This window comes from Trifolium pratense, linkage group LG3 (assembly GCF_020283565.1).
Source record: "Trifolium pratense cultivar HEN17-A07 linkage group LG3, ARS_RC_1.1, whole genome shotgun sequence".
Classification (NCBI taxonomy): domain Eukaryota; kingdom Viridiplantae; phylum Streptophyta; class Magnoliopsida; order Fabales; family Fabaceae; genus Trifolium; species Trifolium pratense.
This window is the reverse complement of record NC_060061.1, coordinates 4,001,074-4,013,514: the sequence shown is the minus strand read 5'-3', so window position 1 is coordinate 4,013,514 and position 12,441 is coordinate 4,001,074. Positions and strand designations below refer to the sequence as shown.

At 33.8% G+C, this 12,441-nt stretch overlaps 1 non-coding gene and 1 pseudogene across 1 annotated transcript; one reads left to right on the top strand and one right to left on the bottom strand.

Moving 5' to 3' along the window:
* The first annotated feature begins 1,016 nt into the window (after window positions 1–1,016).
* LOC123913599 lies at window positions 1,017–4,462 on the top strand (annotated as a pseudogene).
* A 7,516-nt stretch (window positions 4,463–11,978) lies between these two features.
* TRNAD-GUC lies at window positions 11,979–12,050 on the bottom strand. The gene has a single exon. It is a non-coding gene; the product is annotated as a tRNA-Asp (tRNA).
* Window positions 12,051–12,441: the final 391 nt, after the last annotated feature.

Here is a 12,441-nt window from a genome sequence, read left to right as displayed (position 1 = left end):
TTGTGAGAGCCCGTTTTATATGTTTGGTCATTTTACTTTGATGCTGTCTAACACATGCAAGTCGACCTGTCGTTTAGTTAGGAACGAAGACAGTAGACTAGTAGATGGAGGGCTTTAGCGATGCTCGACTCTTAAGGAGAGGTAGGTAAAGCAGCCTTAACTTAACTAGTCGCAATTGTTGAAATTACATAGGTGATGTGAACCACTTTCGTTGTAGCGCTTCCATCTCATGGTAGCGAAAGACGATTCCTACTCCAAAACCGCTGAGTGATGGGCAACGATCTCTAATTACCTAAGACGAGATGACCGAGATTGCATGTGCCGCTCCGTCAAAGCTAACCCCAGTCCCACAAGTGGGAAAACTCCGGTCAAGGCTACACAATCATTTTAAAATTGGATCTAAAAATTCAATCAACATCAATAATTTTGTTTTTCAATATTTACAATTTGAATTAAATTAGGAATACACCCAATGAAAAATGAAATACGATGATGGCAACTAGGCACAAATAAAGACAGAAAAATCATCCAACATTCCTTTCAAAGGAAGATGAGAGTAGAAGACCATGTGGATGTATGACATTATGTATGTATTAGAGAACTCAACAATGTACACTACGTACCTATAGCATGATTCAACTTTTTAATAGTCAAAACTCAAAACTGATGCAAAGTCAAAACGAGACAGGAAAAACAAAACTCATGTATTGTAAAGTCTAATAGAGAGACAAAAAAAAATGCAAAGTCAAGTGGATACATAAAAAACATGTAAGTTGATCAGGATGCCAAATATTATTAAAATAAATTAATTTAAAATAATTAAATATAAAAAAATGACATGACATTAAACGACGGAATGATGGACACATATCCAACAAAACTCAAGAATACCGGAGTGTTCACCTTATTATATATATGTTGACGACAAAGGGTAGACCAACACCAGAGAAGAGTTGAGAGGTTCAGTGCAATGCAAAGGCAGGAAGTTAAGATATATCTTCTTGTTTTTCCTCCCAATGTTGGGATCAAGTTCTTCTATTGCTGCTATGTCTCCTCCTCCTCTTACTCCAAAGCATGATGTGTTCCTCAGCTTCAGAGGAGAGGACACGTGCTACAACTTCATCAGTCATCTTTATGCTGAACTTTGCAGGAAAAACATTAAAACGTTCATAGATTACGAATTGGTCAGAGGAGAAGAGGTTTCGCAAGCACTGTCCAAAGCAATAGAAGAATCGAAGATTTATGTCATCGTTTTATCTGAGCATTATGCTTCTTCAACTTGGTGCTTGGATGGACTCACAAAGATACTCGAATGCAAACATAGATATGGAAGGGATGTCATACCTGTCTTCTATAAGGTGCTTCCGTCAAATGTTAGGCATCATAGGCAGAGTTTTGCAGAAGCTTTTGGTACACATCAACACCGATATAAGGATAAAGTGGATGCGTGGAAGGTTGCTCTAACTCAAGTGGCTGCTCTCTCAGGTTGGGATTCCCAAGTAACCAGGTAATACATCTTCTTACCAATTTATAATTTTAGTACTATAATTAATCTTTCTTTATTAATATTTAAGTGGAAAGTTCTTTATTAATGCAAGCGTAAAATGATTAATAAGTTCTTTATTAATGAAAGTTCTATATGTTTTTGTCACATGTTTCTTATAAAAACAACCATAGAGAGTAAATATGTTAATATGTGACTCTATCTTACTAATGATGTTATTTCTTATTAACTCCTTGTTATTTTATGTCCCAGACCAGAACACACACTTGTTACAGACCTTGTGAAAGATATTTTGAGAAAATTGAGTCGTTCTTTCTTAAGTGATTATCAAGGATTGGTTGGAATCGAGAAGCATATTGAGAAAATCCAATCCATGTTGCACCTCGAGTCACCAGCTGTTCGGATCATAGGAATTTGGGGTATGGGAGGAATAGGAAAAACAACAATTGCCAGAGTAATATATCGCAAACTCGCAACTAAATTCAACTCCAGCAGCATTGTTGTAAATGTTCAACAAAGAAATAGAAAGATCAGGTGGAGGACACCATGTATGAGACAAATTTGTATCACAGCTTTTGGAGGAAGACAATGCTTCCTACGGAAACATTAATCGATATTATAATATTCAAAGGCTGGAACAGACAAAGGCACTCCTTGTTCTTGATGATGTGAACGATTCAGATCAACTTATAAATTTAATTGTAAGGCACATTAAATTTGGCCAGGGAAATAGAATCATTGTGACTAGTAGAGATATGCAAGTGCTTAATAATGGTTATGTCGATGCAATATATCAAGTGCAGGAGATGAGTTTTCAAGATTCTCTACAACTTTTCTGTTTAAATGCATTTAAGCAAAACCATCCCATAGAAACTCATGTAGGGTTATTAGAAAAGGTATTAAATTATGCTAAAGGGGTTCCATTAACTCTCGAAGTTTTGGGCTTATTCCTTCAAGGTAGACCAAGGGAAGCATGGGAAAGTGAGTTGCAGAAGCTGGAAGGGCTTCCCGATCTTAAAACTTTTGGAGTGTTGAAATTAAGTTATGATGGGCTTGACGATGAACAGAAGGATATATTTCTTGACATAGCTTGCTTCTATAGAGGGCATTTGGAGAATGCTGTAGCACAAACATTGGATTGTTGTGGTTTCTCTACTCTTATAGGAATGGAGGTTCTCAAAGATAGATGCCTTATATCTATTTCCGAAGGTAGAATTGCTATGCATGATCTAATACAGGAAATGGGACATGAAAAATTGTTCGTCAACAATGTGTTAATGATCCTGGAAAGCGCAGTCGATTATGGAAGCCTCAAGATATTTAGAATGTTTTGAGAAAGAACAAGGTATGTTCTTTTTTTTTTTTTTGATAAGAAACAAGGTATGTTCTTTACTTCTTTAGTCCCTCGAATTAATTCCACTTGATAACTCACTCAATTTCCCACATACTGCAAAATGCTTACGACTACCTGCAGTTATTAAATTTCATATTTATTTATCTCTAAATATTCCATACATTTACTTTTTTAGGGGACAGATGTAATCCAATGTATATTTCTGGACATATGCAAAATAAGAAAGGTTCAACTACATCCTGAAACTTTCGAAAAGATGCATAATCTTAGAATGATCCAGTTCTATAGTCCTTCTAGCTCTTTTTGGCAAGGTTCAAATGTGACCCTTCCTGCATTTCTTAAGAGTCGACCAGATGATTTAAAATTTCTTCGTTGGGATGGCTTTCCTCATAGATCTTTTCCGCTGAACTATTGTCCCGAGAATCTTGTTAAACTTGATATGCCTCATAGCCATCTTGAACAACTTTGGGAGGGAAATCAAGTATTTCAACCTTTATGTTGTGTTCCTTTACGTTTTAGAAATCTTATCAGTGTAGGATTGAATGCTAAAAATAGGACTAATCATTTATATATGTATTTTGTTCCAGGCTATACCGAATTTGAAAAGGATCAACCTTAGTTATTCTCATAAGCTGATAAGACTACCAGACCTCTGTCTATCCCCAAGTATTGAAGAAATAATTCTTACTCATTGTCTAAACTTGGTTCAGGTACACTCCTCAAGACCTGTGGATAATATACGCTCACTATTACTAAACATTGAAGAGACGGTACAAACCATGCCCTCATTGTTCACCCGCACCGCATCAATGAGCTTTGTTCGTTAGATATCACTGATTGTGAATCCGTAACTAGCCTACCAACTGAAGTTTTCAAGTTGAAATTACTAACAAGATTTTATCTCGGTGGAAAAATTACCTGAAATTGAGGAAACTGTGGAAAATCTAATGCTGCTTGTCTTAGACAAAACAACCATAAAGGAGCTACCTTCATCCTTGGACCGTTTGGTCGGGCTTGAAGAATTGAGCTTGTAAATGTGTGTCAGCCTTGTGATTATTCCATATTCCATGGGAAATCTCAGCAAACTATGCAAGTTAAACCTTACTTGCTGTGAATCACTTGAAACTTTTCCAAGCAGCATTTTCAAACTGAAGTTGACAAAACTTGATTTGCATGGTTGTTCTATGCTGAAGACCTTCCCAGAGGTCTTGGAGCCTTCAGAAACTTTTGTTCACATTAACTTGACAAAAACAACAATTAAAGAACTACCTTCATCCTTGAAGAATTTGGTTGGTGTTCGAAACTTGTGTCTTAAATTGTGCAGTGATCTAATGTCACTTCCAAATAGCATTGTTAATCTAAAACATTTATCTCGTCTTGATTGTTCTGGCTGCACCAGTTTAACCAAAATCCCAAAAAACATTGGTTGCTTGTCATCATTGAAGGAACTTTCACTACAAGAAAGCGGTATCGTGAACCTTCCTGAGAGTATAGCTCATCTCTCAAGCTTGACATCACTTGATTTAAGCGATTGCAAAAGACTTGAATGTAATAATTTATCGGTTTTACTTTACAAATTATTGTTAATAAAACCTCACTTTTAATGGTCCATAGGTTATGGAGGTTTTGGTTGCTAATTAGTCATAAGATTAATGACAATTAATTGGGTGGTAATGGCTTGTTTATTCTTGATGGTAGAATCAAGCATATATAATAGTCTTTGGTCCCTAAGCTTACTCTCATTCCATTATTCAGAAATATATACACCATCTATATAGTTGAGAGTAAGAGCTTAGAAGACTCAAAGATTGTACATTCACAACACTATAACAATGGCTGGAGGTAATTGTTTAAGTTCCTATTTTCCGCATTTGGTTTATTGATCTTGTTGTTCTTTTGTTGTCAGGAACATAGGATCAATTGAATTAATCTTACATTTGGTATCAGAGCATTACTGCCTCTGCCTTGTTCATTGTTCCAGTTTTTCCATTTTCGGTAAAATTTGAAGATTTCATTTTAATTTAAGTTTAAGGCATTGTTATTGCAAAATATTATGAGAAATCTTCGTTTCATTGAGTTTCTAAGCTTTCTGTTATTTGAATCAATCTAAATAGTGCCGAGAATATTAAGAATTGTTTTAAAGTTTGAGTTTTTTTTTTTTTTTTATGTTTTGGGTATTTTGATTTAAACCTTTTTAGTCAAGATTAAAATCAAAATTATAATGGAAATCCTTTGTATAGTATTTCTAGGTTAATGATTGTTATTTTCCATGTTTTAATTGATCTGAAATTGTCGGGTTTCAATTCGGATTCGTGGGCCATAAAATCGGGTCGAACTGACCCGCTCAAGGTTGAAGATGAACAGTAGTAGCATTTAAAAAAAAAAAAAAAAGGGTTAATTGGGAAACCTGGGACTTGAACCCACGTCCCTGGTACTATAGCACCATGTTGTGACCGCTTTGGCTATGTGTTTGTTACATTCATAATACTACATGAGTAATATATATTCGCTGCATGATATTTGAAGAAAAATAGTACAGCAAAATAGATTCAGGGACTCGAACACAAGTCCATTCAGTAAAAGGATTGGCTTCATGACCACTGCAGCAGGTAACAAATTCTGTTAAATTATTGTTGTGTTGCGATTTTATATGTTACATATTATGTTTTCTGATTAATTAAGTAATTATGCTTTATTATTTTGTAATGAGTTTATGCATAAATAAATCAAATAGATAATATTATATTTTAGTAATACAATTGCATATGAGAATTTTATTATGTTTTAGTTGTACAATTGCATATGATGGTTCAATTATATTTTAATTTTGCAATTGTATATGAGGATTTTATCATCATGATATACACAAATTTATTCTCTCATATAATTCAGTTGTTATGTCTAGTGACTTTTATAATTTTAATTGATTTTGGATTAGCCACAGCACCCTTAATTAATTAAAATTATTTTCTAAGGTTTTCTTATGGTCACATAAGGAATTAGACATAACATTGTGATTAATCATATGTGGTATAGTGAATCTTATCCTACAGGAATTTTTGCTATATTTGTATGATTAATTAGGATAGAATGTCAAATTATTTTCATAACTTACCCGCAGGAATTATGAATTGGTACATAATTTGATAGTTTTATCATAAAGTATAATTTTGGATAGAAAAACAAATTATTTTATGCACGTAAAGTATGTTGTTGTGTATGTAATTTGAAAATTCTATCGTGAAGTTTAAATAAATCTTATCACATTAAAATTTAGCCCGCAGGTAATTTTATGTTACAAGATTTATTTTGGGGTATGTTTACATTGGTAATACATACATTACAGATAATATATATGTCTCAAATATTTTGACATGAGTCTTTGGAATTTTTCAACTTATAAATCTATTGTTTATTCTTATATCAAACATAAAGTTTCTGAGCTCAAAGATAATTCATTCTCTCTTGTTAGTTATTAATCTAATATGACTAATGTTAATATAAACACCTGGTGGATTGATTATGGATCAACAATCCATATAGCAAACTCCTTGCAAGGTATGCAAGACTTAAGGAAGCCAGTAGGAAGTGAGTGAACTGTCCTATCAGGAAGCAGGATGGGCTCACATGTGGAGGCTATTGGAACTTGCATTTTAATTCTGAATAATGGTTTTGTTTTGAAATTAGAAAGGACCTTTTATGTACCAAGTTTCTCACGAAACTTGATTTCAGTTTCTTGACTTGTGCCTTTTGGATATTCCTTTCATTTTAAAGACACGTCATTTGAATTATTTTATAATTTGGAACGTGTGGGGAATGATATATTGTCTGATGGTCTTTATCGTATTAATTTACAAAATGAATCCAATTATAGTTTAATGCATGTTCAAATTGGCATTAAGCGGTGTAATATTAACTAGAGTTCTTCTATGTTATGGCATCGGAGATTAGGACATATCTCCATAGAGAGAATTAAAAGGCTAGTAAAATATGGGGTACCTAATACTCTAGATTTTGCTGACTTTGAAACTTGTATTGACTGCATTAAAGGAAAGCAGACCAACGTTTCCAAGAAGGGTGCCAATAGAAGTTGAAGCATATTAGAAATAATTCATACATATGTTGTCCAGGTATGGATGCACATGGTTAGAAATATTTTATCACATTCATAGATGATTACTCACGATATATGAATATTTATTTGCTTCATAATAAAAAAAAAAAAAAAAAAAAAAATGAATGAAGCATTGGATGCCTTCAAAGCCTTTAAGGTAGAAGTTGAGAACCAATGTGGAAAGCAAATAAAAATTGTGAGATCATATCGGGGTGGTGATTACTATGGTAGATACACTGAATATGGACAAGCACCTGGTCCATATGCTGAGTTTCTTCAAGAACATGGGATTGTTGCCCAATATATCATGCCCGGTTCTCCGAACCAAAATGGTGTTGCAGAAAGAAGAAACCGAACTTTATTGGACGTGGTGCGGAGTATGGTTAGCAACTCTAATCTTCCTAAATCCTTGTGGAATGAAGCATTAAAGACGGTTGTGTATATTCTCAATCAGGGTTCCATCCAAGGCTGTCCTAAGGACACCTTTTGAATCATTTAAAGGTTGGAAACCGATTTTGCGACATATGCACGTTTAGGGATGTTCGTCTAAGGTTAGGATTTATAACCCACAAGAGAGGAAACTAGACCTGAGGACCATTAGTGGGTATTTCATTGGATATGCCGAAAGGTTTAAAGGTTATAGATTTTATTGTCCATCTCACACAACTAGGATTGTGGAGTCAAGAAATTCAAAGTTTCTTGAAGATCACTTGATTAGTGGGAGTGATTAAATCAGGAACATAGTTTCTGTGCATGATCATATAGAGTCCCAACCTTCAGTTTCGAGTGATAGATTGATTGTTGTTCACAATATCCCTCAAGTTCAAATGGATGTTGATCAACCACCAATCATTGAGATTCCACAAAATGTTGATATTCCAATAGATCAAATTGATCATCAAATTCATGAAAATGATGAGCAATTAGTTGAACAACATAATCCATAAGAAAATGTTGATCCAACATTAAGAAGGTCTACTAGGACAAGAAAATCAGCTATTTCTAGTGATTACATTGTGTATCTACAAGAATCTGACTATAACATTAGAGTTGAGAATGATCCTAAAAACTTTTCATAAGCCATGAGTTGCAAAGAGTCAAATTTGTGGTATGATGCCATGAAAGATGAGATGAATTCCATGAAAAACAACGGTGTTTGGAATCTTGTAGAGTTACCTAATGAGATGAAGGTCATTGGTTGGAAATGGGTATTTAAAACCAAAAGGGATTCATTAGGTAACATTAAGAGATACAAGGCTAGACTCGTTGCTAAGGGATTTAATCTAAAGGAGAGAATAGATTACATAGAGACTTTTTCTCCTGTATCTAAGAAGGATTTTCTCCGTGTCATCTTGGCATTGGTTGCATATTTTGACCTTGAGTTGCACCAAATGGATGTGAAAACAGCCTTTCTTAGTGGTGGAGGAGGAGGTTTATATAAAACAACCTGAAGGTTTCTTCTCTAATGATGGTGAGCACTTGATTTGCAAGCTTAAGAAATTCATATATGATTTGAAACAAGCATCCCGTCAATGGTATCTTAAATTTATGGGATAATTTCTTCATTTGGATTTGTTGAAAATCTCATGGATCAATGTATATACCAGAAGGTTAGTGGGAGTAAAATTTGTTTTCTTATTTTATATGTGGATGATATTTTACTTGCTACCAATGATAAAAGTTTTCTACATGAGGTGAAATAATTCCTCTCTAAAAATTTTGATATGAAGGATATGGGTGAGGCATCTTATGTCATTGACATCAAGATCCATAGAGATAGATCTCGAGGAGTTATAGGTCTATCACAAGAAACCTATATATCAATAAAGTTTTAGAGATATTTTGGATGAAAGATTGTTCACCGAGTATGACTCCCATTGTGAAGGGTGATAAGTTTAATTTGAGTCAATTCCCTAAGAATAATTTTGAAAGGGAACAAATGCTTAATATTCCATATGATTCCACTGGTGGAAGCCTAATGTATGCTCAGGTTCGCACACGACCTGACATTGCATTTGCAATCGGAATATGAAATAGATATTAGAGTAATCCAGATATGGAACACTGGAAAGCTGCAAATAAAGTAACTAGGTACCTTCAAGGAACCAAAGACTACATGTTTATGCTAAACTGAAATTTTAGAGGTCAAAGGTTACTCTAATTTAGAGATTGCGGATTACGTTGACTTAAGAAAATCAGCATCCGGTTACATTTTCATGTTAGCCAGTGAAGTTGTTTCTTGAAAAAAACGCAAAGCAGACCTTGACCGTAACTTCCACAATGGAAGCTAAGTTCGTATTTTGTTAGTTTATATATTGTTTGAGACTACATCACATGGTGTATGAATGAAGAGTTTCATTTTGGGTTTAAAGTTGTAAACTCAATTTTTAGACCACTAAAGATACATGGTGACAATTCAGCTGCGGTTTTATGGCTAAGAATAACAAAAGTGAAAGTCGAATTAAGTATATCGACATTAAGTATTTAGCTGTAAGAAAACGCATTGAGGATCAAATAACTATTATTGATCGTATTAGTACTGAATTGATGATTGCCGATCCTTTGACTAAAGGCATGCCCCCGTCAAAATTTAAGGATCGTGTAGAAAAATGGGATTTGGTTCCTATATTTGGTTTTCGTTTTAAGAACGATTTTGTTTTATGAAACTCTAAGTATGATATTTTCTCATGTTTTACGTTCTAAAGTGTACGTACAAATTTGATTTTGAGAAATATCGTTTAAGTTTGGAACTTGAATAAACATAAATGTTATGAGTTTATTCATTAAGTTATATTTGAGTTTGGTTCCACTTTATGATTGTATACATTCAGTTTATTAATAAAACTCTTATATATTATGTTATTTTCTCATATTCACGCGCACTTTAGTTTTGAGAAAATATATTTCATTTTGGACCAAGAATAAACATATGGTTTATTCATTAAGTTTTATTGTTACCACATTAAGTATATACTCGAGTAATTAAATATGTCGTAATACATAAATGATAATACTCGCTTTTAGAGGAACTATCACTATGATTCGCATGTTTGTTTCTTAAGGAAGGTACTTGTTGACTTATTTAGGCCGATTATTAGATCCTATGGACCAAGTGGGAGAATGTAATAATTTATCGGTTTTACTTTACAAATTATTGTTAATAAAACCTCACTTTTAATGGTCCATAGGTTATGGAGGTTTTGGTTGCTAATTAGTCATAAGATTAATGACAATTAATTGGGTGGTAATGGCTTGTTTATTCTTGATGGTAGAATCAAGCATATATAATAGTCTTTGGTCCCTAAGCTTACTCTCATTCCATTATTCAGAAATATATACACCATCTATATAGTTGAGAGTAAGAGCTTAGAAGACTCAAAGATTGTACATTCACAACACTATAACAATGGCTGGAGGTAATTGTTTAAGTTCCTATTTTCCGCATTTGGTTTATTGATCTTGTTGTTCTTTTGTTGTCAGGAACATAGGATCAATTGAATTAATCTTACATTGAATGTATCCCACCGCTCCCACCATATATAAACCAATTGTTGACATTTGATTGCCCTTCCGTTAAGAGAGTGATGTCAAATTCAACAAGGTTAAACTTAAACCTCCCATCAGATTCCAACGAGACCGGTACCTTCAAATTTCATTTCACAAATAGTCAAGAACTGGATGCAAGTGCTCACATTAATATTGTGACCGGAGCATGGCTTAGGATCATCGAGGTTACATATAGGTCTGTCTTCTTTTGTTTTCCTGGGAATGCAATTCCTCGTTGGTTCCCTTATCGTTGTCAGGGACACTCAGTGACAGCGAAAAAAGCCACTCTAGATTGGTGCAGTGGTAATAATAGGCAGGTTGGTTTCACTCTGTGTGTCGTTTTAGGAAACGTGGATATGGATGTGGATGATAATGTATACCTATGCGTTGTAGCCTTACATATAGATTAACATTTGAGTTTGATGGTCGCACACACATTCTTCCCATTCCCAGCCATGACATGATAAAAAACTAATTGGACTTTCAAAGCATTAATGACAACAATATGCTCTTTCATGCAGACAACTTTACTTTTAAGTTGAACAAATACAATCATCGCTCTGATGTCGTGAAAGAGTGCGGGATATGCCCTCTTTATATCAAAGAAAATGATCATAATGGTGTGAGTTTTTTAAATAACGACATTGAAGAACCCAATGTTCTCAGATCCTTATTGGCGCTACGTGGAGAACACCGAATCATCACTGAGGCTGCTCATTTTATTTGAGACCATGATTTATAAATGTTGTAAGCCTGCAATAGTTAGTTAGTTCAGTGTTAATTGTTGCTAAATTTCTAATGTACAACTTTCTGAATATGGTTTGAAGTTCTAATGTACTCCCTCCGTCCCAAAATATAAGCAAAAGTGAGTCAACAAAAGTGAATGTATTTGGTCCAAATTTTGAACCAAATACATCAAGTTTGTTTGACTCACTTTTGCTTATATTATGGGACGGAGTGAGTACAACCTTTTGAATATAGTTATGGGATAGAACAAATAGAAAGTATCAGAAAAAGTCCTTTTAAGCCTGCTTCCTTCTTGTGAAGTAAATTTGTTTTTTAGATTACATAGTATGACTCTATAATTTAATTCCTACTAATTTTTTGTAGTCAATCTCAGTTTCATTTCTGTTTGTAATTCTTGAAAAATGCATACATATAAAAATCATACAAAAACTATTTTGTAGCTAGCAGCATGTAGGTGAATAATTTTTCTGTCAAATTCACCCAAAAACATCACTGCAGACGAAAATTACATAAAGCAAGTTGCATAAATGTATGAGAGTACATAACAATAGTGGAGAAAACTCTCAATTTAGTTGATAACTGATGAGTATCACCTCTCTTAATTAGTATATAAAATTAGTAACCAACGCATTTAAAAAAATTCTGCCAATTATGATCCTTTTCAAACTATGGATGAACGAGAAACTGAGGAATTTCAAAATTAAAATGCAAAACGCCGTTGCCGGGGATCGAACCCGGGTCACCCGCGTGACAGGCGGGAATACTTACCACTATACTACAACGACTTGTTGATGTTAAAATGCTTACTGCAACATATATATAGTATAGTATAGTATATCATCATGAGAAATTATACGGACCACAAAACAAGCACACAAATTTTACATTATGATCAAACAAATATAATTTGGTTTTAAAGACGCGCCAATATTTTATTTACTGTTTTACTATTAGTTTCATCTTGATAGTGACTTTGATATTTAATTGTTTTTATTTATTCAATGGTTTTTTTCAAAGCTATCCATGTATTTTTGGGTTTGTCACACAGGTAGAAAGTTTTCACCATTATTTAGCATTGATTAATTTTTGTTTGAAAATCTTTTGGTCACACTATGTTGAATCTTCCTTTCCAACTAATTTTTTTATCCACAGAATGTAGTTTGAGAATTATAAAGA